The sequence below is a fragment of the Bos mutus genome, chromosome 16 (genome assembly GCF_027580195.1).
Source record: "Bos mutus isolate GX-2022 chromosome 16, NWIPB_WYAK_1.1, whole genome shotgun sequence".
NCBI classification, from domain to species: Eukaryota; Metazoa; Chordata; class Mammalia; order Artiodactyla; family Bovidae; genus Bos; species Bos mutus.
The window spans coordinates 810,791-837,779 of NC_091632.1; the positions used below are offsets into that span (position 1 = coordinate 810,791).

At 49.6% G+C, this 26,989-nt stretch overlaps 1 protein-coding gene across 5 annotated transcripts in view; it reads left to right on the forward strand.

The window, feature by feature from the left end:
• Positions 1 to 14,516: 14,516 nt before the first annotated feature.
• Positions 14,517 to 26,989, forward strand: part of ATP2B4 (ATPase plasma membrane Ca2+ transporting 4) — a 100,089-nt gene continuing 87,616 nt past the window's right edge. For 2 of the 5 annotated variants that reach the window (XM_005891886.3, XM_005891888.3), the window contains exon 1: positions 14,518 to 14,939. The gene's annotated coding sequence lies outside the window, so the exon portion shown is untranslated. Of the gene's footprint in view, positions 14,940 to 26,989 lie in introns of all 5 variants that reach the window. The other 3 variants (XM_005891887.3, XM_014477037.2, XM_005891889.3) reach the window with 2 other exon arrangements.

The following is a 26,989-nucleotide window of genomic DNA, read 5'->3' on the forward strand; positions in this document are numbered from 1 at the left end:
GGGAGATCAATTCAAATACAGAAAGAACCCGGCCAAGGTAGCATCTAGGCTTGGGGCGGTACCTGTGGACGAAGCCACAACCAAGCTGGAGACAGAAAGACACTGGTTCCCTGTCGGATTGGAAAGAGCTCCCAGGAGCCTGTTGGGCATGGCTCCCTCTTTAGTCCTTGGTTGGAACATTCTTCAGCTTCCCTCCCGCAGGCATTTCTAGCTAGGATGTTCTTCCTTTCATCTCAGCACAGGCCAGAGGGGACGAATATTGTGCAGATAATTAATACAAGTCCCACTTCTCTCGATGGTAATTCAGAAACTGAATCTAGCCAGAAGCCAAGATGGGTACAGGAGCCAGGGAGACAGAGGAGTGGAGCAAACAGGGGAGCGCAGCAAACAGAGGAGCGCCTGACAAATCTATCTGCAACACCCCAAAGAGAGCTGCTGGTCTGATGCACTAGAACAGTATTTTGTACTTAGAGAAATCCCCTAATAGGGTAATCTGTCCAAAATGTGAGCTTTAGATTTAATACCCATAACCACAAATTTTCAGGTCCCTTTGCTCTGGTGGGTAAAATCACCCCCAGCTGATTCTCTGAATGGCAGGGTCTTGGACAGAAAAGGATAGAAACAAGACCTCCGGGTATTGTGGAGTTTTGAAGCAAAGAGAACTGTGATCTCAGTATCAAGAGTCAGAAGGTGCAGGGTGGACACCTCATTAGGCTGCGTAATTGCCCACTGAGGCCCCGCTGCTCCCTCGCCCAAGCTTAGTGACCTGTCATCCTGAGGGCTGTTTCTGTGACTCCGTGCAGCGGGAGCCACCCTGAACCGAGGGCTTTCCTTCTGTGTCCCCCCCATGGCCTCACCTGCCCCACCAGGACAACACTGTCTGGAAACTTGTTCGTTCCTCCATCATCTACACACACTAACACGCTTATCCTGATGAAATCCAGTTAAACCAAACCCTGGGGTAACCTGAAAGGGGAAAGGAAGTAAGAAAAGGCCAATGTATAGCAGAAGATGTAGGAGGGAGGAGAATTTGCTCCTGTTCCCTCAGGCCAGTAGAAAAAGGCAACTTTTTTTTTTTTTTTTTTTTTTTTTGGTAAATGATATGGGCCTCAGTCCAATATTAGTCTGGATTTTTTTCCATTACAATGAAAAGAAACCTAACTAAACCTGGCCTGAGCAAAATCCATGAGTATATGAGGCCTGGCTGCCTACAGAAATCTCACTGTCAGCATTGGTTCCTCTGCCACTTGCAGCTGGACTTTCACCGCTGGCTCTCCAGGAGGTATTGCCAAGACGGCCCCACATATCCAGGTGTTAACCCTACTTGCGTGAATTCTACTGGAAGGAATTTTGACCAAAGTTCCAGAATTGAGTTTCATCCCTTGGTTTGAAGTCAGGAGTAGGGCCAATTCTTCCCAAACTGCAAGATTTTAGCAAGAGGAAGCAGTAATTTTTCTTTTTTTTTTAATTGTATTTTATTTTTAATTGGAGGATAATTGCACTACAATATTGTGACGGTTCCTCCAGCAGTGATTTTTCAAAGAAAAAAATCCATGTGCTGCCACTCAGGGAATCAGCTCGGGGGTGATTTTACCCACCAGAGCAAAGGGACCTGAAATTTTGCAGGTGTAGGTATCAAATCTGAAGCTCACATTTTGGACACGTCACCCTATTAGGGGATTTCTCTACATACAAGGGCCCCAGATCCTGGAGTAAACAGCTGCTGTTACCAGAAGCAGACCAAGATACAAATGACCACTACAGACCCTGTCTTGAATCAGTGGGTCAAGGTTCTTAATATGAAGACATCCAGTGTAACTACTAAAGTATTTGTCAGGTGAAGCATTTATACAAATGGACGCCATGAGGAGCTTTTGACAAACTCCTGGCCCCTCAAGAACCAGAGTCAGTCTTACCCACCTTTGTTTCTTCAATCTTAAACCAGAACATTTGACTCGACTACCTCCAAGGCATTTTAAAAGACTGTGAGTTCAAGAAAAATGAATATTTAGCAAAACTTTCATTGCTCCTAGGCATCCAGACGAGGCAGAAACCTCTCGCAAAATACCAGTTTTCACAATGTAGGGGACGCGATGACTTTGAATTGAGAGAGCTGTTATGAAAATCAGGGTAACTTTTTTGCCCAGACAGAGGAGGTTTTGTTCCTGTGTGACAGGAGACGTTAAGAGAAATATCCCTGGCCATGGTCTGGGACGGAAGGAATGGGAATCCAGGAGAGGGAACTGGCAATGTGGCTGTGCAAGCTAATGTGTGATAGTCAGTGTGTGATGTAGCCCGTGCCAGCCCATCCTGGATGGCAGAGACTGCATCAGTTACCTCTTTGGGGTTGAGTTTATCCACCAAGATGCCAGACCCAGAAATAAACTGTTTTGTGAGTTCTATACTTAGAGAGGGCACGTAGAGGCAGAGGGATGGGGGTGGGACAGTCAGAAGTCCAGGAGCCACGGGCCCCAGGCTTTGGAAGAAAAATATGGGCATTCCTTCCTAGTAAGAAAACTAGGTTTGAAACCAAGTACTGCTACATACCAGCTATGTGCCATTGGATAAGTTAACAAACCTCTCTGACCTTCACTTTCCTCTTCAATAAAATGAGGATGATACTAACCCCTCAAGTTTTCATAGACTCAAATACAGTAGCCTAACTAAAACCTTTATCACAGTGGAAATTCAGAAGTGTATGATCAATGGTGGGTGTAGACCCCACCCAAGACTTCCTATTTCAAAGGATTTTGAAACTTTATTCTGCAACAAGCAGCCTCAGAAATAGATGAGGGAGCAGAGGGTGAGTTCCCAAAGGGAGAACTTTGACCCTACTCTTTACTTCCCTTGTTTAACATCTGTGGCTTGCAAGATCAGAGACTTATATCCCTGGCCTGGCAAAACCAAAATTAGCCCATACCAGGCAGATGGCAGGGCTTCCCTGATGGCTCAGTGGGTAAAGAATCCACCTGCAATGCAGGATACACAGGAGACATCGGTTTGATTCCTGGGTTGGGAAGATCCCCTGGAGAAGGGCATGGCAACGCGCTCCAGTATTCTTGCCTGGAGAATCCCATGGACAAAGGAGACTGGCAGGCTAGAGTTCAAAGGGTCACAAACAGTTGGACACGACTGAGTGACTACACACGCACACACACACACACACGCATTGTGCTCCTTCTTAAAGACCTCCAGGTGGCAGACTTCTTGGCCTGCCTACCTCTGGAATCTGATGGGATGCTCTTGTGACTAACTCCAAACCTTTAGCACCCACCACAGTTTATATTCATTCATGTATTCAGTCAGCTGTTGATTCATTTTTGCTATAATAAATTGTCAGGCACCTGTTGTGCCAGGCACTGTATCAACTACTGGAAATACAAAGTTGAGTAAGATGCTTTGCCCTCAAGGAGCCTGGAGTGTAATGCGAAGGAGACCCAGCAACAGGCCATCATTGCAGTACACAGTAAGTGCCTTAATAAAGGTCACCTCTGAACACTTTTGAAGCCTCAAGGGGCACCTAACCTGTGATTGGGAGAGGGGACTCAGGGAAGGCATCTCAGAGGAGGTTACACATAAGCTGAGGGACTGCTGAGCAAGCAGATCTGAGCAACAGTTATTTTGAGAACTATTGCTCAGCCTTTATCATACAAGAAGCCTAACAAGTTGGTTATTGCCAGGCTGGTTATCTGATGGAGATGATATCAAGCTGACGGCACTGGGGTAATTACCAAGCAGAAGTTATACCCCAATGCCTATGATTCTAGGGTGATGACGACTTGGGCACCAAGGACTCCAATGGGCTCCAGAAGCAGGTGGTCCCGTTGGAATGCACCTGTAGGTTGCTGCATCCGCCATAGTCAACGAAAAGTGAAGGAATAGAGGCCAGCCTCACGGAGACTGGGTGTGGTGGGGAAGGGTATGGAACAACTTTCTCTTCATATAGAATCAGCTAGATTGGATGGTGACAAGAACCTTCCAGCCTGGAATGTGGAAGGGGAGAACCAGATGACCTCTGGAGGCTCCTCTGTTAAGAAGAGTTTCAGAATTTGACTCTTTATTTCTAACTTATCCCAAGGATCTTGGCTCAGTCCTTCAAACCAGTTAACCAGGTTTCACACACCAGGAGAGACATGCATGCATCCCACTTCCAGGCTCCCAAACCACAGGTGTGGGGAGCCCACCGAGGCCTATAGAAGCTGAACACTTTGCAAAAGGTCACTCAAGGAACCAAAAATAGAATATTGTCTGAAGCCGCTTGAATTGGTCAGATAAGCCACACCCCTCCACACAATGCAAAGAAAAATAGCTTTTCCTACCGACATACTTTCTCTCCACTCCACAACCACCAAATCCCAGAAGAAACTAAGATGAAGGGAGCCAGCCTGGGGCCACCAGCTGCAGCAGCCCCTCTTTGTCCGTCCTCGACCCTGGACGCACTCTTTCTGGTACCTTCACTTCCAGCTCCAGCAGACGAGAGTGCCTCTAAGGTAGAGCTCCAGACTCCAAATACCAGTGTGGAGTCGGGTGCCAGGGAAGACAGCTAAGCAAAAGTCTTAAAATGTGCTCTATCTCATGTATCATCCTCTTTCTGTTTCTGGTGAGTGCCGACCAGAATCTGAATAAGAAGGATTCTGGTTAGTCCTTCTGAAGAATTTACTTATTTCTAATGGATAAAAAAGGAATGTGTAATGCAAGCAGGCAGCAGAATCTCCTTCTTCAGGGGGATTTTCAGAAAGAGGGCTCTCTACCTGGTGAGCCTTAGCAGGATTGCCTGGAGACAGGGGTGTGGACTGAGTGACTTCCTAGAAGCACAGGGTGCAACACCTCCAGAGGTCAGGCTGAGACCCAAGAGCTCTGGGGTAGGTGGTCACTGGGGAGAGACAGCACCCCAACCCTCAGAACCCTCCCTTCACCTTGGGGTCTGCCCTCCATCTGCTTACTCCCCCCGCCCCCCCACACACACCCAGGTTAAATACACAGAGTAGGTGTTCCCGTCCCTCTTCCTTCTCTCTTGACCAAAAGGCTGTACACTGGTCACAGAAACGTTCACCATCCTCAGTCCTTGCTTTCTGGAGGCTGTTACACTGAGATGGACACACAGACAAGCCAAACATTTAAAATCTCTTTTTCCTCCCTGAACTGGCCACTCTGGCTTTGTTGCAGGAAGGGGGACCCCTTCCAGGGCCTGAAAGGGGGCTCTTGTCTAACACTCAGAAATGAATTCCCCAAGGAAACACACATGCTGACAAAGCAAGAGACTTTATTGGGTAGGGGCGCCCGGGCGGAGAGCAGGAGGGTGAGGGAACCCAGGAGCACTGCTCTGCCATGCGGTTCACAGTTTCATGGTGATGGGATTAGTTTCCCATTGCCCTTGGCCAATCATTCTGACTCAGGGTCCTTCCTGGTGGTGCATGCATTGCTCAGTCAAGATGGCTGCCAGCAAGGAGGATTCTGGGAGGTGGTAGGACACGTTGCATCTCCTTATGACCTTTCCTGAACTCTTCCGGTTGGTGGTGGCTTGTTAGTACTGTGTTCCTTACCAGGACCTCCTATCATAAAATAATCCACACAAATGGTTACTATGGTGCCTGTCCAGAGTGGGTGCTTTCAGTTAGTGTGGACACCACACTCATATGTCCATTGTTTCAAGTAAAACAGAAGTGTGCGGGCACAACAGGCTTGGTCAGAATGTCTAGAGGTTGAACCAGCTCTATGACTTACTGGTTAGCAGCTCTCTCTGAGCTTCATTTCCCATGAAATTAGTGTAACGACACTTACTTCTTAGGACCTCCAGAGTGAAAGGAGATAAGGCAAGTGAGTTGGCTTGCCCATTGTCTGTAAATATTAGTCGGAGAAATGACTGGAAGGTAAGTGCTCAGCCTAAGCATTTACCCAGGTCCCCGTGGGAACCCTTCAGCTTACTCTGTGTTTGGAAGGAAATGAAGATGGGAGCTAAGGAGCTGCCTAAATAACAGGAGGGACTGAAGGGCCCTAGGTCCTGGAGTAAACAGCCTAAGCCTTCCCTGCAGAGCAAATTCCACTCTGGGTTTCTGCGAGGGCCCACCTCCTGTGGTCTTCTCCAGATGAAAACATGAAGGAAGGAGGATTTCTGGAATCTAGGACCCAGTGTCACTTTGAGAACAAACGGGAGGGGCTAAAATTCAGGTTTCTGGGATGGAGGCAGAACCACTGCTGCCTCCTCTTTCCTGCAGCCCTTCCCAGCCAGGGCTGTTCTCCCCAGGTCTCCACAGCACCTCCTGAGCCTAGAGGGTCTGAAGTCCGAAGAACTGACCCAAGATATGCAGGGTGAGAAAGCCTGTCAACTCAAGATAGGGGACAAGCACCTTGGCTGAGCAGGCAGCGGACCTGCCACACAAACTATGTGATATCGGTTCCCCGCCTGGAAAACGGGAATAATAGCTCATACCCTATTCTGCAAGGATCCAATTATTCTATGCAGAAAAAGCACTTTGTAAACTGCAAGTACTCTGCAGACATGGAAGAGCTATTAAAGACTCTGGAACAGAGGACCTGTGAGATGGGACAGATTATAAACTCTTCCTGTCTGGCGTGGAGGCCAGAAAGGATCCTTCCAATTGGCTTTTCTTTGATCTTCGTTTGAAACTTAATGAGCACTTAAGGCACTGCTGACACTCTAATTAGGTTTAAAAATTAAATGTAAAAGTCATCACTTGTTCCCTTCTTTCTACATTTACTTTCTCAGCTCTACTGAACACAGACAGTAACCAAAAATTATTTTTAAATGACACTGATTTGATGTAGACTGAAACAAATGCAAGACAAATATATCGTTAGAAAAATAAATCACGAACCAAACTTGAGTTAAAAAAAAAAAAAAAAAAAACAAAAACTAGTTAATGAGTTCAAAGTGAAATTAAAACCAAACCACTGAAGTTTCCGAAACAACTGAACAAGAGTAAAACTGAAACAGTAAAACATGCTCCCAAGTAAATCAAACCAATTTTACACATCATCAAAAGCGCTGGATCCCGCAACTGCTGCTGGCCCTCGCCTCTGCTGGCCCAGGCTTTCCCATGTTAGACCCCACACTCCTCCATTCACAGGATGCCCCGGACATCTCAGACGTGCTCAGTCACCAGGGAGGCAGAGATGAGGAAGAGAGGATTCCTTCACTCCAGGAGGGGCTCAACACACACGTTTTTCCTACTCAAACACGCTCCCACTGCCCGTCTCAACTCTTTCCCCACTATACACCCTCTTCTGCCTGAGATCACAGAAGGAGGTGGAGTTCTCGGCACCCCTACTAAGCCTCATTGTTGCCAGAATCAGAGCATTAAACCAGCAACACAACAAAACACCACAAATCCAGCGAATAACAGTTGAGTCCCAAAGGCCTCTGTGGTGACAGAGACTGGTGATCCTGAGACCAGCTCCTGAGACCAGTAGAGAAAGCATCCTTTGATTTAATCCTGCCTCACCCTTTACAGCTCAGACATGCTTTCTAACGATCTCAGTAAAGACTGTCCCACCCAGTCCTCTCCACAGAAATCCCAGGAAGTGGAAAAAATGAAATTGTTGCTTGTCTAGGGTAGATGACCACCCACACTCAGCAAGGGGTGAGCTGGAAGCCTGGCCTCCTGTGGAGGGCCCAGCAAGTTTCCTGCAGTGGAAAAATAGCCCCAGCTTGTTGCTGCGATTGCTGCTGAGACAGCTGCTGTGATTTGCGTATCTCTCATATCACCAGCCAGAGCTAGCCATCCTTTCACTGCCCTTGGACCCTCCCAGCCGAAATCATTATTGCCTTCCTGGATAGAGTGCTCCCTATCTGGTTCCTGGAACAAACCTCACCACAGAGTTGAGAGTTCCTTGTTTGAGCAGATGGGCTTGTCTTGGCTATCTGTGTTCTCATCTACCTGCAGTCTTCTTTCATTACCTGTCATCTTGACCCAGGCTCATTCAGTAGGCTTGTTTTGATGTCTTTGCCTAGCACACTGACTCCCAGTTGCTAGCAGGCATTCTTGTCCCCCAGTTTTGGGGACCAACCTCAGCCAAACTGCTTTCCTAAACTCTGTCTTCCAGTTTCCTTTCCATCAGCAGCCTTGTCTTGGGTTATGTATAAGGACACAAAAGGGCATGGGGGCAGATGTTGCTTGGATAAATGCCTTTGTCTACCCTGCCTTCAGCCATCACCAGAATTGCTCTGCAGGGGAACGAGAAGAGAGACCTTGGATAGAATTTTGAAGTGCAGCAGGAGTCCCACCAACTCTAAAAAGCCTTCCCCAAAGGCTCCAGCCCATCATCAGCTTTCCTTTCACTAGATCTTCGTTGGATTTTTCATCTGGATCCAAGCTTTAGACTTAATCACACACTTTGTTTTGTGATCTGTTTTATGTGTCTCTACAACTAGATAAGAGGCTTCCAGAGAACAGGGACTATGTTATATATAACTACACTACATAAAATTGCCCAGTGTTGCCCTGGGTATGGATTATCCCTGCCTCCCACCTAGGTTTCCAAGCTATCTACACGCTGCTGCCACAGCCAGCTTGCTAAACATAGACTTGAAGAGGCCACTCAGGGCTCTGGAGAGTCCATACCAAGCCTACCTCCCAGCCTCCACTCTGCTCTTCCTACCTCTGGACTTTTGCTCACTGCTCCAGCCCGCCCCTCTCCCCCCACCTCCCCCAGTCCAAAACAGGCTAAAGCTTACTCTTCAAGATTTTTCAGAAATCTCCAAATACCATCTATTTTCTAGAGCGTTCTAATGTTTTTGTCAAAAGTTATCACTCCCTGGAATTTCCAGAGAAGTATTTTCATACTTCAAATTTCACCATATACTATCTAGCACATAGTAAGCATGAAATAAACGTTTAAAAGAATAACTATAACACCTTCTATTGTTGTTATTTATGCTGTGAACATCTTTTTTCCGCCACTAAATGATAAGCTTTATTATCTCTGTATGCCTCATCTAGGCCCAGTGGATGTTAAAACAGTAGCCATTCAGTAAATGTATACTGAATTGAATAGTAGGTATTCAGTAATGAATAAATGAATGAATAAAATTCACTGAAATGAATGTATCTTCATTGGAAAAGACCCTGATGCTGGGAGGGATTGGGGCAGGAGGAGAAGGGGACAACAGAGGATGAGATGGCTGGATGGCATCACTGACTCGATGGACACGAGTTTGGGTAAACTCCAGGAGGTGGTGATGGACAGGGAGGCCTGGCGCGCTGCGATTCAGGGGGTTGCAAACAGTCGGACATGACTGAGCGACTGAACTGAACTGAAATGGTATGTATCGACTTAAAAGATTTCTGTATTACTATAGTACTTAGTACAAGTGATCAAAAAACCCAATTTAGTCTAGATTATGCATTGATAATGAGTCACGTAACTAACTCATTTGTAGGAAAAGCAAGGGTATAGTAGGATATGAGGTCGAGTGGATTCAAATGCTTCCAGAGCTCGCTCCTCAGCTTTCTTCTCTGCCTCTCTCTGCGTCTAAGCTTTACTCTCTCATTTACTCTCTGCGTGTAAGCTTTACTCTTACGATGGCAGGCTTCTTTCATGTGGCAGGGAACATAGTACCTCAAACTTCCAGAGCTTCATTCCTCTGAATGTCCTTGCTGGACGGAATCAAGCCTCATTTTCACTTTGGCCTTTTAGTCAAAAATCTCAGAAAGGGATATAATTGGCTCACTTTGGGTCAGGTAGGGATGGGCCTCTAATAAAAGGAGTTCCCATATTAACAGTGAGGAGAAAGACCGTCTTAAAGAAGAACTAGTTCTGGGTGTCGGGGGGAAGGTTGGTGTTCTAGACAGATAAAACAGTAGATACTCAGAGTAAGGAGAGGTAGAGTCTGCATTCAAGAAAGCTGGGGAGAACTGCCATAGGTGATTTGGGGAACTCAAGGCGGGGATCTCAAGAGGCCAGAGGAACGTGCTTTGTTAAACACCTAAGGGAGAGACAAGGCTGACTGCATTTTCTTCAAGTAAGAGTCAGCGTGGGGACAGGGTCGACAGTGATGGAAGCCCACTGGCCTGGCCTGCTCTGGGGAGGCCATGACACCTGCTGAGGAGAGCCAGGCTACAGCTCAAGGATCGGAGAACATGTGAAGGCAGGGGCACAGCAGGGAGAAGAAGGAAAAGAGTCTAGTCAGAGGCTAGTCAACCAGCCATCCACAACAGCCCGGCCAGGAATTTTCAGTGCGAGAGACGACACCCTCCCCTCTTCGTGGTGGGAGAAGGGGCACGCCTCGGCTCTCCCACGCTGGGCAGTTATTTTTATGGTAGATTTATTTTTGTCTGTTCTAGACCTCAAGCCCGCTGCTAGAAGAAAGAAGGCATGGAGGCTTCTGGGCGTCCAGCAAACACTGGCTTCAGGACTGGTTCAGTTACAGAGATGAAGCCTCGGCCACTCCACACTCCCTCCTGGTTTCAAGGGGCTGGAGTTGGGCTGTGCTGGGGGGCTCTCCCCTCATCCCACAAGCCCCACGAGGGACGGGGACACTGGGAAGATCTACCTGACACGGCCTAGGGACCCCAGCCAGCCATTGGGACCTCTTTTGACAGAACCCACCCCCCCTCCCTGCACAGCCTGCCTCCTTCGAACCCAGGGAGTCTGAGGAGACTCTCTAGCCTTTCACATACTAACCAGGCATCATTTCCCAGCCCCTACATGCCAGGCCGCCAAAGTAGATCCTTCCTTAAATGGGACCACACATCTCGTCTAAATTGTTACTCCTCCAAGGCAAACTTACAAAACAGTCAGGCAAGGCCTCCACACACAGCCACTGCAGACAAGCTTAAAATACACTTTAATCCATATAAAGCACATTTCAGAGACTGGCTTTCTCATGAATGATAAAGATGCAACTGACACTCACTGGGGACTAAAATGTCAAGTTGCTGCAATCTGGCAGAGAGCCTGACAGCCATTAAATACGAAGTTCTGTTTCGCTGATTCCGTTCCTTGCATTTCCCTGTCTTCCTCAACAATTGATCTGGGCTCCTGAAGCTGACAGTTTAGTAGGACCTTAGAAACGCTAACATCTCTATCCCTACCACCAGTTCTTCCACCGAAACGCTCTGGAGAGTGGAGTGGGATGGACCAGAGGAGTTGGAAGAGAGGTGGGGACCGAGTGAGCGGACACCTCACCTTCGGGTTCCTCTAATGCCAAGTGGAGGGGAGACTTCCACTCCCTAGGAAGAAAGGGCTGCTTGAGAAACAATCCATGATGCCTTCCAGAGAGTGCGACCCTAAATGTCCCTCCACACCTCTGGAATCCTCCATCTACTGGACTGGGAAAGACAGGCACAAGGGTAGGCAAGGGATTTATTTTGGATTCAGTTCCCAAGATAGATGGGAGCAGGCAATCTAGCACCACATTAGGAAACTCTGAGTTCTGAGCCCAGCCAACCACTCTACACAGTTTCTTTACTTTTGTCTGTTTAACCTTCCCTGGCTCAGAAATAGGACATAAATGAGTTCCTGAGAAATATTAGAATAGAAAAGTAGAGGAAAGAAAGGACCCAAATGGTAGGACACTGGCAAGGGTGCGAATAGGCAGAGGAAAACCAGACCACGAGGCTCCAACTCACAGCTCTGCTCTTCCACGTGGTTTTTCACGCTTGGGCCTGGAGGGTGGATGGCAAAGGAGGGCAGGCGTGGTGTGTGTGAGGAGCTGGGTTAAGATGGGAAGATCAAAGAGGTCTCTTCCCAAACCCTGAAGCTGTGGCCACTCACCTTCTCTACATCGTAGTTTACGGCTCTACCCTGTGAGGTGTGTTTTAATCAGCCTTCCATTAATACATGAGTGTGTGCGTCTGCCTGTGCTCACATGCCTGCTAAGGGAGGTGTGGGAATGTGTCAGGCAGTGTAGATGTGCACCAGTTGATGGTGCCTGTTTGCACTTGACAGCCAGAAGGTTTTAGGCAAAATCTAGGGGTGGCACTGTTACACAATGCTGGTGAGTGTGTGGCTGCTGGGTGTGATTAGCAGTCTATAGTCTGTGTGTAAGTGTGCGTGAATATCTGCGTGCAAGTTAAAATGGAAATGTGCGCTGGAACTTGATGCAAGTGCAGGGAAGCCCATGGGCTTTGGAGCCAGTCTGACTCAGCCTCACATCCTCACTCTGTTATTAACCAGATGTGTAACCTTGGACGAGTCACTGATCCTCAATTTCCTCAACTTAAATGAAGATAATAAGTACCTCTCAAGTTTGCCATGAGATTACCTCATACCGGTTAGAATGGCCATCATTGAAAAATCTACAAACAATAAATGCTGGAGAGGGTGTGGAGAAAAGGGAACCCTCTTGCACTACTGGGGAGAAGGAAATGGCAACCCACTCCAGTGTTCTTGCCTGGGGAATCCCACGGACAGAGGAGCCTGGTGGGCTACAGTCCATGGGGTCACAAAGAGTCGGACACAGCTGAAGTGACTTAGCTAGCTTGCACTATTGGTGAGAATGTAAACTGATACAGCCACTATGGAGAACAGTGTGGAGATTCCTTAGAAAATCTAGGAATAAAACCACCATATGACCCAACAATCCCACTACTGGGCATATACCCTGAGAAAACCATAATTCAAAAAGGCACATGTAGCCCAATGTTCATCGCAGCATTATTTCAATAGCTAGGAAATGGCAACCCACTCCAGGACTCTTGCCTGGAGAATCCCATGGACGGAGGAGCCTGGTGGGCTGCAGTCCATGGAGTTGCTGGGAGTCGGATACGACTGAGCGACTTCACTTTCACTTTCATGCATTGGAGAAGGAAATGGCAACCCACTCCAGTGTTCTTGCCTGGAGAATCCCAGGGATGGGGGAGCCTGGTGGGCTGCCGTCTATGGGGTCGCACAGAGTCAGACACAACTGAAGCGACTTAGCAGCAGCAGCAGGACATGGAAACAACCTAGATGTCCATCAACACATGAATGGATCAAGAATCTGTGGTATATACACACAATGGAATATTACTCAGCCATAAAAAGGAATGCATTTGAGTCAGTTCTAATGAGGTGGATGAACCTAGAGTCTATTATAGAGTGAAGTAAGTCAGAAAGAGAAAAAACAAGCATCATATATTGACGTATGTATAGAATCCAGAAAGATGGTACTGACCAACTGATTTGCAGGGCAGCGGTGGAGACACAGGCACAGGGAACAGACTCGTGGACAGGAAGGGCGGGGGAAGGAGAGGGCGGGACGGTGGAGAGAGGGGCGTGGAAACACACACACCACCACATGGAAAAGAGCCAGTGGGAATTTGTTGTATGATTCAGGGAGCTCACATCGGTGCTCTGTGACAACCTGGGGGACGGGTGGGAGGATAGGGTGGGAAGTGGGAGGAAGGTTCAAGAGGGAGGGGACCTATGTACACTGATGACCTATGTACACGTATGGCAGAAACCAACACAATATTGTAAAGCAATTGTTCTTCGACTAAAAATAAATAAATTTTTTAAAAAGATTGTCATGAACATTAGAAATGATGTATACAAAGCTTTTGGTGCCATAGCCCACACATAGTAGGATTCAAATTAGGCAGCTAGTATCACGCACTGGGGATGTGCCCCTGGTGGTTACTGAGGCGGTTAACTATTCTGAGGTGGTTAACCAGGCAGCAGGTTTGTGAGATCTGGGTGAGGATTGTGCACCAAGGTGTGTGTACAAGCAAAGCCATGTCTAGGTGTATTCAACCAAAGCAATTCCTTCTCCTCCAGTAGGCTCCCTACTCAGGGGAAGGAGGGTGCAGGGGCTGGACCATGTTCTCAGACACCTAGACCTCTGGGTTAGCCGAAGAATTGATGCTTTTCAACTGTGGTGTTGGAGAAGACTCTTGAGAGTCCCTTGGACTGCAAGGAGATCCAACCAGTCCATTCTAAAGGAGATCAGTCCTGGGTGTTCTTTGGAAGGAATGATGCTAAAGCTGAAACTCCAGTACTTTGGCTACCTCATGCGAAGAGTTGACTCATTGGAAAAGACTCTGATGCTGGGAGGGACTGGGGGCAGGAGGAGAAGGGGACGCCAGAGGATGAGATGGCTGGATGGCATCACTGACTCGATGGACATGAGTTTGAGTGAACTCAGGGAGTTGGTGATGGACGGGGAGGCCTGGCGTGCTGCGATTCATGGGGTCGCAAAGAGTCGGATACGACTGAGCGACTGAACTGAACTGAACTGAGACATCTGGGTCCGGTGTCTAAGGCAGTAAGAGGTTGAGAGGAGGTGCAGGAAGCCAACGACCTGCAGAAGCTTCCTTTTTCCCCTCCGCCCAGCAACCGTTGAACACCGCCACCCACACCCACTCTTCGCTCCACCCCTGCGCTGCTTTCGACAAGGGAGAGCAGGGCGGAAAGGAAACCCCACCGGAAAGAGGATTCCTCCCCTCCTTTCCCCAAGCCGCCTTAAGACAAACCAGGAAGCCACCGCAGCTTGCAACCGGGCCACCTTAACAGCAAGGAATGGCCTGGCTCCCCGCCAAGCCCCACCCGGCCCGGCCTCGCTCCGCCCCTTCTCCTCCCGCTCGGGCCGGGCTGGTGAGCCAGAGTCTGGCCCGAGTTGGCTGGAGCTGTTGCCATGACAAGCATTTTCTTAAGAAAGCTCTGCTGTTGAAACCGTCTAAATCCGGGCGTTGAAAGGGGGCGCGAAGTTCCCGGGGAACCGTCCCTCCGGGAAAAGCAAGACCAGGGACACCCGCCCAGCTCCCCGGCGCCCCTTTCATTCCAGGAACCTGAGAGGTCCTTCCCTTGGGAGGGCCGGCGGAGACCCAGCCCACTCCCTGGTCTCCGCGGGGAAGGCAGAAGAGACCAGCTCACAACTCCGGCGTGGTTGCCACACTAGGGAGACCGGTGGGTAGACACCCCCCACGGTACCCCTGTCCATGGAAGGCTGGAGGGGGAGTCCCGCGTGCAGAAGCCTGGATCTTTGCTAAGAAAGAGAGGTAGGCTTGCAGAGAATGAATTGAATCGTGATTTGCAAACTTAGTTTTTCTTTTCTCTCAATGACTTCTTTAACTCCCTGAATTTCTTCTTCTAGCATATTTCTTGCGACTGGGTTTAGGGTGTGTGTATGTGTGTATATGTGCACAGATTTGTCAAATACTGTATTTCCTTCCTAGATTCAGTTCTTAGAAACCATATAATCAAACAAGTGATTTCTCCTTCCCCCCCCCCCCAGTTGTCATTCTTAGGCTGTGGGGGTAGGGAAGTGGAGGGTCTGTATTTTTCATACCCAAATTGAGCTTTTGGCAAAAGCATTTGTTTTCCCCCATTCGTTCCTGCCCTCCCTGCCCCCTCCTCCCCCTTGGCTTGGGAATGAGACACAGAATGGAAAACTGTTGCAGAAATATTTTCCGTGTCTGTTCCCTTTCTTGAAAGCCCTAAAGAGAGATGGAAAAAAAAAAAGAACTGAGTATGAAATCTTCAACAGGAAGGAGGGGCAGCTCTGGGGGCTGAGAAAGGGCTCACTGGGGGGTGAGTGGCGGTTAGAGCTAGGAGAAGTTGGGGGTGGGGAAGGGGAATGCATACATTTTCTTTGGCTTTGTAGAGAAACCTCAGCAGTTTCTCTCTACCGCTTACAAAACATCCTCAGACTTTCACGTCTATAATTAGTCGTGGAAAAAGCTGGGAGTTCCCTCATACCGTTGTTGTTTGAGTGTATGCAGAGCATCAAGAACCAACTGTATGAGTGTCTCTGAGGGCACCGCCCCATATATAGCTGTTCCCAAAGAGGAGAAAGGCGAAGGGGTGAAGTTGGAAAGTTTGCAGTTTCACGGGGCTGGCGAATGTTTGGTGGTTAGGGTGGGCCACAGGCAACATTAGGAAGGTCCCAGCATCCTGGGCCACTGTGCTGTCTTGATGAAGAGCTAGAAATTCATGCTGGGATTGTCCCTCCTTTTGGTTCACAAACACACTCGCTCAAATACTTGGCTCGCCCCTGGGGTGGAGGAGGCAAGCTGGCATCCTCTGCAGGCGAGTCCAGCCTCACATACGCCTCCGTCATCTCTCTGAAGGATCCACCGCTCTCTTGCCGGGTGTGGAGGGTGCGGGAGTGGCTGGCCACATCCTGGGAGAGAGTGGGCACTCTGCTGGCCAGGATCACCGCCCTCCCGGGCATACCTGCCAGACTCACAGTAACTTGAAGTTAGTGCTCGCCAGCCTGGTAGGGGGGATCTCAGCTGACGCAGTAGGCCCCGCGGCGGTGAGGGCGCCAAAGGGACCGGAAAACCCCACCGCACCCACCTCGCCTGGGTGGAGTGCCTGGCCGGGAGAGACGGTCTCCCTCCCTCCCGAAGCCTCCCCCCAGAGCCGCCCCTTCTGGTCCTTACCACTTGGAGCCCCCTGCCCCCATCGCCCCCTCACCTCAAGGCCCTCTTTACAAGGAAGGAAGGGACGAGACCAAGGTCATCCTAGGCTGCGGCAGGCCCTGGGGAGAGGGGCCTCCGGGGCAGGGGGCCGGGGAGAAAGTGTAGAGGGCCGGCTCCCTCGGCGGCCAGCCCGGGCTGGCGGCCCGCGGAGCGCGCTCTGGGGCGGGTGAAGGGTGCTGGGGAGCCGATCCTGCCCCCGAGGCTGGGGAGTGCAGGTGTGTGGAACCGAGCTCCCGCCCTCGCCCTCTCAGCCAGTTTGGTCGGAAGAGTCTTAAAGGCGAGAGGTTAGAACCTGGAAAGAAGGAAGCAGAAGATTTGGGGGAGAGCAGACATAGAGGCCGGGAAGCAACAGGAACCCGTTTCCACTCTGGGGTTCTGGATGACGGGGCTGCCTGCACTCCTGCAAGGTCAGACCGCGCCTCTCCCTAGACTCTGCGGGAGGAGCCAGGGGGACATTACCCTGCGGGCAGAGGGCCCACGGCAGGACCCCGCCTGGGTTCTGAGGAAAGCCAGGGAAAGGAGCTCATCTCTTGGCCCGGGAGCCCCGTCCTCCGCGCCACCATCTTGCAGAAGCACAACCCCGAAACCACCCTCTTCTCCGCGCCCCGCGCCCTCTCCCCGGCCCGCGCCGTCTCCCACTCGGGGGGCCCGTAACCCCGGCGTCCGCGCGGCCGGCCCCCCACCCAGGGCCCTGACCCGGGGTCAACCCCGGCGGGCTCGCCGAGGCGTCTCCCGGACGCGCAGGGCGCGCCCGCCGCTTTGAGCCGCGGGCGGGGGCCGAGGGGCTCCCCGCTCCCCACGCCCTCCCCGCGGGCCAGGGGCGTGTCCGCGCTGCGCCCCCTCCGCCGCGGCCACGCCCGGCCTCCGCCCCGCCCCGGGCCTGCCGGGTCGAAGCGCGCCGGGCACCCCGGGCACCCCGGTCTCCAGGCCGAGCGCGGTTCCCTGCCCCCGGGGGTGCCCGGAGCCTGGTTCCTTCCCCTCCCGGTTACCGTCTCCGCGGCCCTGGCTGGGTTCAGAACCCAGCAGGACAAGCACAGTTGGCTTATCCACCCGGGCTTCTCAGCACTGAGGGCGCAGTCAGTGTTTGGGGGCAGGAGAAGGTGGCGTCTGGGGGGTCTGGGAACCCGGCTGACTCCTGGCTTCCCTGCGGTCTCCGGCCTCCCCTCGGGACGGGAACGCCCGCTCCCCCGGTGATGGTGGGAGGGAGTGCTGAGTCAGGTTTGTCAGGGGTCGATGGCCTTGGGTGTCCAAGAAAGTCAGAATGGGAGGGCCCGGGGTGGGGGGGGGCCGGGCGGGTAGAAGTAGCAGGTGCTGCGGGCGGGGACCCCGAGCAGGCGCTGAGGACCATGACTCTGTGCCTCTCTCGCCGCGGCCCCTTGAGAAGAAGAGGGGTCCTGGGCCACTCAACCCAGCCCTCATCCGCTGCCACCTGCCAGAGTTTCAGATCTTACAGAGGAAACTGCCTCTTATTCGAGAATAATTCAGCTTCTCTCAGCAACCCCCGTGGGCCCTTTTCTCTTTTTTTCTATTCCCCTGGCCCTTGAGCCAGAAGGCCTGCCCGCTGAGGGCATTCCAGACCCACCAGGCCTTGGAGGGAGAAAGTGAGGGTGTTCCTTCTTGGTCCCAGCACCTTGAGTCCTGTCTGGCTTAGGTCGGCCCCAGTGTTGGGTTCAGCTTGTTAGAGGAATGCCCCTCCTAGGCCCCATTGCCTTCCCTGGGGAACTCCCCGCCTCCGACCTCCTCCACCAGCCCGCTGGGATAGGGCTCCCTTTCCTGCCGGCTCCGCTCCTCAGACCCACACTGACTCCTGTCATCTCTGATGCGTATTTGCTGGGTGGGGGTAAGAAGGAGGGAGGGATGAGCAAGACAGTGGTCCCAGGGAAGCAGAACACTTGGGCAGAGTCAGCTGCGATGCCATCCCTTCCCCGCTCATTTCCCCCGGCTGCAGAGGGGATTAGAGGAGGAAGGCAGGCTGCGGTCCAGAAGGTGCGGAATGCTTTGTGCTCCACTTCCTCTCCCGGCATCTCTCTGTCTCCTCTTTCCTCTTTCCCTGCATGAGCCATTGTTGTTCCACTGACTTATTTCCTCTGCACGTGGTGAAGCAGAAATGACCAGCGCTGTTGCCCCCACTGTAAGCCAGTCCTCTGTGTTCAGCCCACAGAGACGGGGCTGAGGAGGGAAACGAGGGGACCTACTTAGAACCAAAGCCAAGGACTGCTAGCCAGTGGAGGAGCTGATGCAGGCAGTTTGTGCTGGAACAGGGGCGGATCAGACAGGCCAAAGGAGAGAAAAGGGAGGTGAGAACACAGGTGTTGGGGGCAACAGTTCCCCCATCCACCCCACCCCTGTTTGGACTCTCTTCACTCTTAAATTTTCTCTGGCTATAGTCTTCAGCCTCATCATTTCTCTCTGCTCTGGTTTCCCAAGTTAAGTACAAAACGGACTGGGATGAAATCAGTGAGACTCCTTTGCTTTGGCCTTCTTGAGCTGCATCACTCAGGGCAGAGGGAGCTTAGGGTAATGTGTTAATAGGGAGGAGGTTAAAGACTCTCAGATAAGCTCAGGGAAACTCTCAGCTTAGAACACTTCATAGCATCCTGCTGTGATCTTCCACCTGCAAAATCAGTGTCCGGGATGCTGCTGCTGCTAAGTCTCTTCAGTCGTGTCTGACTCTGTGTGATCCCATAGACGGCAGCCCATCAGGCTCCCCCATCCCTGGGATTCTCCAGGCAAGAACACTGGAGTGGATTGCCATTTCCTTCTCCAATGCATGAAAGTGAAAAGTGAAAGTGAAGTCGCTCAGTTGTGTCCAACTCTTAGCGACCCCATGGACTGCAGCCTACAAGGCTCCTCCATCCATGGGATTTTCCAGGCAAGAGTACTGGAGTGGGGTGCCATTGCCTTCTCCAGTCAGGGGTGCAAACTAGTACAACTCTTATGGAGAGCAAGTTAGCAATGTCTAAAAAAACAACATATGCATTTACCCAGCAGTCCTGTTTCTAGAAATTTATCCAGAAAATGTACTTCCACAAATACAGAAAGACAGGTGCACAAGGTAATCATTTAAGGCATATTTGTAATAAGGAAATCATTGGAATTATCGATGTCTCTTTGTGTGTGCACTCAGTTGTGTGTGATTCTTTGCGATCCCATGGACTATAGCCAGGCTTCTCTGTCTGTGGGGTTTTCCAGGCAAGAATAGTGGAGCAGGTTGCCATTTCCTACTCCAGGGGATCTTCATGACCCAGGGATCTAAATCATGTCTTCCATGTCTCCTGCGTTGCAGGTGGATTCTTTACCACTGTGCCACCTAGGAAGTCTGGAAACTGTCAATGCCCATCTTTAATAGACACAATGGAGTACTGTGCAGTCAAAAACATGAGTAGGAGCTCTATGAACTGATATGTGATACCTAGGATATGCTATTAAGTAAAAACAGCAAGATGCAAAAGAGTGTGCATGCATAGTACGCCATCTTTGGGTTGAGGAAGTGGGAGAAATACGGCTTTTTTTTTTTTTTTGCAAACTGATACATGCATACACACAGGAAGGATAAACCAGAAATTAATTAAAATGGTTACCTATAGGGGGTAGGTAGAAACATGTTAGAGAGGCTAGCGATTGGCACAAAACTTTACTGATACCTTTTTAGACTGTTTTGAATTTTGAACCAGGTAAATTTTATGTATTCACAAATTAAATTAGATAAAAAAGAAAGAAAAAAGCAGACTCTAAAGCTGACTGCAACAGAAATAAAGATCCTAACTGAATATCAATTTGATTACAAATAAGAGAGTTAATTCTAGTAGTTTTTTAGTTTGGTGCCCTGACTATATCTATATTGAAATGTATATTCTAAGGATAAAAAGAACTGCAAAAAATCTCAGAGAACTTTGTGGTAGTTAGACTGTTATTTGATGTCATCAGCCTGAAATGTTGAAAAACCTAGTAAGAAATAAGGCAGGCATCTCTGGATGTTAGCAACAAAAAAAAAAAAAAAAACCTGCTGGGGTAGAATGAGAGTCATTCTCCATGACAACTGAGACTTCAAAAAAGTGAATTATTAAAAAAAACATTAAAATTGTGTGTTTGGAGAGAAGGGTAGGGAGGCTGAAACCTCTTTGGATTTAAAGAGGTATTTTAGTCAAATACAATGCATAAACCTTAATTGGATCTTGGGTCAGAAAAAAAAATAAAAGGACGTTAAAAGAGATTCTGGGACAACTGGGAAATTTTTAATATAGATATTAGATGACATGTAATTATTGTTAATCTTTAAAGGTGTGCTAATGGCCATGATAATGATTTTATAAGAGAATATATTTATGCAAAAGTATTCAAGGGCACAGTGTCTGCAAGTGGTTTTCAAATGGTTCAGCAAACATAAGTGTGTGTGTATGTGTGTGTGTATTTATATACATCAGGAGGGCACACAAGATGCTAACTATTGGTGAATCTAAGTGAAGGGTCTGGAGTTGTTTATTGCACTGTTTTTTTCAACATTTCACATTTGAAATGTTTCCTAACACCAAGGTAGGGAGAGAAGTACATGCCAGGGAGGACCCTTGGATTCCTAGATTCCCTCACTCACCCCTGTGACTGAACCAACAGCGCGTCTGCTCTCAGCTCCCTCGCTGGCACACAGCACCCTCCGGGAAGTTTTTGTTTTCCCCTCACCGCCTTAGCATCAGGCTCTTCTTTCTGGGTGGGAGCAGCTCGGGCAGCCTGGAGTAGCAGGTGGACGCAGGCGCTTGCCCGTGGGGCTGCGATCTGCCGGGGAGGCCAGGGGGGCTGAGGCTTCCAGAACCACCGCCTGCCCTCTGAGAATGGCCCTCCGTGTAAGAGGAGGGACCCGCCACAGTTCAGAAGTTGCTTCTGCCAACCTTTCACCTCCCTTCGGAATTCTGCAATGAGGTGCCTCTGAGGGAACCCAGCTGTGCCTTCCCTGAGCCTTCTAGATGGGCTAAGCAGGGTCCCCTGCTGGAGACAGCACAGGGGCTGCACGGTCACTAACCCAAATCACGTGCTGTCACCGCTGCCTTCAGCCTGGCTCTAACTCCGGAGAGAGAGCAGGTTTCCAGGACTGCCTGCATTCTCCTCTCTTCTCTCTTCTCCCTGGGTACCCTGGGGCTTAGGTCCTGTGTGCTCAGGGCCCTTCTCAGGTAGGAGAGGACTCTGGATCCTTCAGTCAGTTCCCCTCTGTCTTGCTTGAGGAGCCTGAAAGAGCAGCAGCCAGGAAGTTGGAAGGGGCACACAGGGACGGGTTTGTTCTATGTGTTGCCAGAACTGCCAGAAGAACTCGGGACTGGGAGTCAGAAAACTGGTGATCTGGGCTTATGACTACTGAGTGACCTTGACTGAGGCAGGTGACGTCTCTGGGCCTTAATCGCTCCCACTGTAAAATGAAACCAAGGTTGGACAAACAGGCATTTCTGGTTCAAGGCTCCTTTTCTACAAAGAGGGAAAACTCAACACCCAAACCAAGCTGTTTTATCATAGAGTCTAGCACAATGTAACATCCTGTAGCTAAGTTCCATCCTTCTTCCCAGGATGACCAGTTGTAAGGAGACCTAAAAGCATCTGCCTTGTGGACAGCCACACTCTCCAGGTCTTGGAGTAGAACAGAGTTCTTAGATTCCCCATCACCACTGGCCTGAAAGTTAATTGAGTACATACTCAGCGCCTCCAAGGCCACAGTTCTGTTATGTCCTAAACCAGACATTAAGAAAGATTGGCTGGAGATACAGAAATCCAAGACTTCAAGGAGTTTACTTAGTTCCTAAGAAACATGCTTCCCCCAGAGAGTTATTAGGTCAAACTATATAAAATTGCCAGTTTGCAACTTCTTTTGACCTATAAAAGGCAATTTAATATGATTCAAATTAACGTTAATATTATTAAACACTGGAAGTCAGGAACTCCAGTCAGTACTATGGAATGGAGAGATGAGATTTCCATCTGAACAATGGATTGGGTTTAGAGAAATTTGGGTAGAGTCACCAGCTGCTAGACCGGTTTGTCCTCTCTCTCAATCCAGGCTTTTAGCCCTGGAGGTAGACACATTAGCCAGGTCCTTGTCCAGACTCTAGTTGAGATTTCAGCAGTAGTTTTCCTGGTAACTGGCCAGGGCAGTTGCCCGTGGGTAGAGAGGAGAGTGCTGTCCATCTGTAGTTGACTATCCTGTGCCCTGCTTCATATCTGCAGAGTTGGGAATGGAGGAAACTAAGAAAGGAAGAAATAGGAAATATCGATCTAATTCTCCCCCTCTGGTGGCAGACCGCAGTGGGACACACACCTGAATCCTCATCTGGCACAGGATGCTGGGAGCTGAAGGAATTAGTAGGAATGTGGAGGCCAGAATTTGACAGGTCTGGAGACCTGGAGAATCCCAGGGACGGGGGAGCCTAGTGGGCTGCCATCCATGGGGTCGCACAGAGTTGGACACGACTGAAGTGACTTAGCAGCAGCAGCAGCACCCCATCCTTAGAGGAGGTAATTGCCAAATAGGATTGGGATGAGGAGAGAAAACAGCTTTGATGGAGGAGAGGATGGGGGAGGATGGGTGGATTGGGAGGAAGGGCTGTCTGCATGTGGCCCAGGACTCAGCATCATGGAGAGTCAGGCGCTCTAGCAGGTGAAGGGAGGCTGTCTGCTTCCTCCTGCTGGGATGCATCCCGTCCTTTGTCTGAGCCGGCGCCCAGGTCTCAGGGAGGTGGCATCCGGCCTCAGCTGCAGCCTGCTGCCTGCCTGCTCTCCTGGTACCGTGGACCTTTAGGATGATTTTTTTGATGTTCCCTCCCCGCTGTCTATACGGCAGCCTTCTTTGTGGGAAGCACTTGTAGGACATCTGTTGGAATGCTAGAATGGGCACAGCTGGCATCCAAGCTTTCAGGGGCTTTCTGACCTTGGTACAGGGGAGGTTGGTCACCAGGCTTTGGGCTGGGGAGGTTTTATTTTGTTGAGCCAGAGCATTTGAGATGGATCGAGCTGGAGAAATGGTCCAATTTCCCTTTATCCCAAGTGAGAAAACTGAAACCTAGAGACTTGTCCAAGAACACTGGACTAGTTGGAGGCCAAGCCCAGTTCTCCCCACTCCACGCCTGCGACTGGGCCCCTGGGCCCCTCCATGCGTTTCTGCGTGAGCCAGATGGATGTCGAATCGCCTTGGTACCCACTTTCTCTACCCGTGTAATTGGGACAATTATTCTAGCCCCTCTTGGGATGATGTGCAGCGTGAGATCATGTACGAGAAGCTTTTTCGAAGAAAGATGCCAGAAACCATAGAGTTGCTGTGCCGTGATTGTTACTGTTGCTGTTATTAGCAATTAAGGTTATTAGGACTAGAGAAAATGCAAAGGAGAAGTGCTTTGGCGCCACCCTTATCACTGTAGCTTCTCACGGGCCTGAGCTTTTCTCTTGGTCCTTTCCACATCCCTTCTCAGGCACCCGGGCCTTGAGCTGGGAAAGGCAGAGTAATGCGGAGCAGAAGCAGAGTCCTGGAAAAGGGTGGGCAGAGCCCTCCTCCTGCCTGGGTATCCCCAGCTCTACCCTTTTTTCAGAATGTGGACTCTTGGAAGGAGTGTGGAGGGAAAACACTCTGACCTTCACTTCTTCCTTGGCAGCTGACTAGCCTGGGTTGGCTGGGAGCTCTGATTTAGGGGCTAAGAATCAGCAGAGTCGAGCCACTTGTAATAGGACAGGACAGATTGATTTTATGGCCAGAGCCTATCTGTCATTCATTTGCTGGTTCATTTATTCACTTGTTCATTCAGCACACATAAAATGAGCACAAACTGTGTCTCAGGCGCGGTGTTAGAATTTGGGAAGGAGCGGTGTCCAGAAGGCAGGCAAGGACTAAGCATCGCCTACTTTCAGCTCGAGGACAAGTGAGCCGAGCCTGGGCACCCACAGCAAGCCCTGATCGTGGCAGTGTTCCTGAGAACTTGCATTTGTGTCCTTGAAGTATACCTTTAACCCCTGAGCTCAGGAAGATCAGGCTTAGATTCCGTGATGGACTGAGCTGGGAGGGGCACCCCTGTGTCACTGATAGGACTGGCCTGATGAGGACGGACTTGCCCTTGTCCTTTGTCTTCTGGGCCAGGGCCTGGTGCTGGAGCTGGGTGTTTGTCCAGCCTGGTATACCCAGTCCTTGGGCTGGCATGCCAGTGTTGTCCGACTTTGCAATCCCCTGCTTACATTCTCAGAATCTGATGGGAGATATTCTGTTGCTAGGATGTGCAGAGAGATCTGAATGGAACCTTTGAAAGAAAAAATAAACATCTAGAGAAGCCCCCCAGTTTCTCCTCCAATCTTTATTTCTTTTTTTTTTTTCAATCTTTATTTCTCATTTCAGCCCTTCCACCCTACTTGGCAGGGTGATATTGAAGGATAGTTCAGTTCAGTTCAGTCACTCAGTCGTGTCCAACTCTTTGCGACCCCATGGACCGCAGGACTCCAGGCCTCCCTGTCCATCACCAACTCCCGGAGTCCACCCAAACCCATGTCCATCGAGTAGGTGATGCCATCCAACCATCTCATCCTCTGTCATTCCCTTCTCCTCCTGCCCTCAATCTTTCCCAGCATCAGGGTCTTTTCAAATGAGTCAGCTCTTTGCATCAGATGGTCAAAGTATTGGCGTTTCAGCTTCAACATCGATCCTTCCAGTGAATACCCAGGACTGGTCTCCTTTAGAATGGACTGGTTGGACCTCCTTGCAGTCCCAGGGACTGTCAAGAATCTTCTCCAACACCACAGTTCAAAAGCATCAGTTCTTCAGCGCTCAGCTTTCTTTATAGTCCAACTCTCACATCCATACATGACCACTGGAAAAACCATAGCCTTGACTAGACGGACCTTTGTTGGCAAAGTGATGTCTCTGCTTTTAAATATGCTGTCTAAGTTGGTCATAACTTTCCTTCCAAGGAGCAAGTGTCTTTTAATTTCATGGCTGCAGTCACAATCTGCAGTGACTTTGGAGCCCCAAAAAATAAAGTCAGCCACTGTTTCCCCATCTATTTGCCACGAAGTGATGGGACTGGATGCCATGATCTTAGTTTTCTGAATGTTGAGCTTAAAGGATAAGACAGTGGATTTAGATTCGATGCATGTTATGCACATCTTCATTGAACCTCAGCTTTCCCATCTTTAAAGTGTGCATAAGATCATCTTTCCTTATCTACCCTGTAAAGTGTTGTGATGGACAAATGAGACATGGTGGATGACAGCGTTGGGTAAACGCCAAAGTGCTGGATGTACGTAAGGCTTATTACTCCAGTGCCCCTCCTCGTTTTCCAGTTTGCATTTCGGTCCTTTCTGCTGCCCAGTCCTCTGATCCTGCTCGCCAGTGTGTCCTTCTCTGAGCTCTCACTTCCACTGCAGATTCTGCTCTTACCATGTCTTCTCTACTTGCCTAGATCAAGATCTAAAATAACTCTTGTTGCATCTTAAATGATAACAACAGTAAAAAGTGATAGTCTAGTTATGTGCTAGGTATTAAATTTGGATTATCTCATTTAATATTCTTAGTTGACGATGAAGTCAGTACTAGTATTATCTTCATTTTACAGATTAGTAAAGATGTTCATAAAACACAGGCTGAGGTCCAGCCCTAGTTTAGCCTATCTCTGAATTTCCTCTTTCTACTGCTCAATGACTGACTGGCTGACAAGAACAGGGAGAGATTTGACAGCATTTATTGAATGTCGACTAAATATGCTGCTTTCAAATTATGTCACAACAACCACCATCGGAGACAGTTACTGGATTTGTCTTAGACATCATCTGGTTGCAGAATAGAAACCAGTCCAAAAAAGCAAAAGAGGACTCTAGTAGGTTACAGAGAAATATCACAGAATTAGCAGCAAGAGGTGCAGCTTCCATGTGGACAGCATCTCTCCTCTGCCCCCCAGTCCACATGCACAGCTCTCATCGTGGTTCACCAAGCAGCAGTTTCAGTGTCCAGACTGATGACCTTCCTGCTTAGCTCTGCAAAGTAAATTAACTCAAGTTTCTCAGCCCAAATATCAAGAGATGTTGATTTCCAGATCAGATCTGATGTCCATCCCTGCTAATTATCTGTGATCCGTGTGGCCTGCTTGAGGAGAGTGTGGACTAATCAAATCATGAACACCCAGGCCTGTCCCTCCGACAGTGGCTGTGGGTGGGAGCAGATGTTTCTCGAGGGGAAGTCCTTGACCTTAGACGGATGCAAACCTACCAAGCTGTTTATCACAGAAGACTGTCCCAACGGATGTCATAGAGGTGACACCCTGCCGCAGCCCCTAAAGAAGAGATGAGTCATTTGTCCTAGAATCTGCATGTTCAGGTGGGCCTGGAAAGATAAGAATACCATTTTTGAACCCTGCTATGTGCCAGGAATTTTGTGTGTATTATCTTTCAACCTTACAACATGTCATTGTTTTCATTTTATAAATTAGAAAGCTAATACTCAGCAAGCCAAGTGTCTTACCCAGAGGTCCTCTGGTTGGTTTGGGCTGGGCCAACGTTTGACCCAGGCCTGTCTGACAGTAAGACCCTTTCTATTAACCAAAACTCACCAAAGATGACTATTTGATGTTGATTCTGCTGTGATGTATGCTCCATGAGGGCAAAGATCTTAGTCTTTT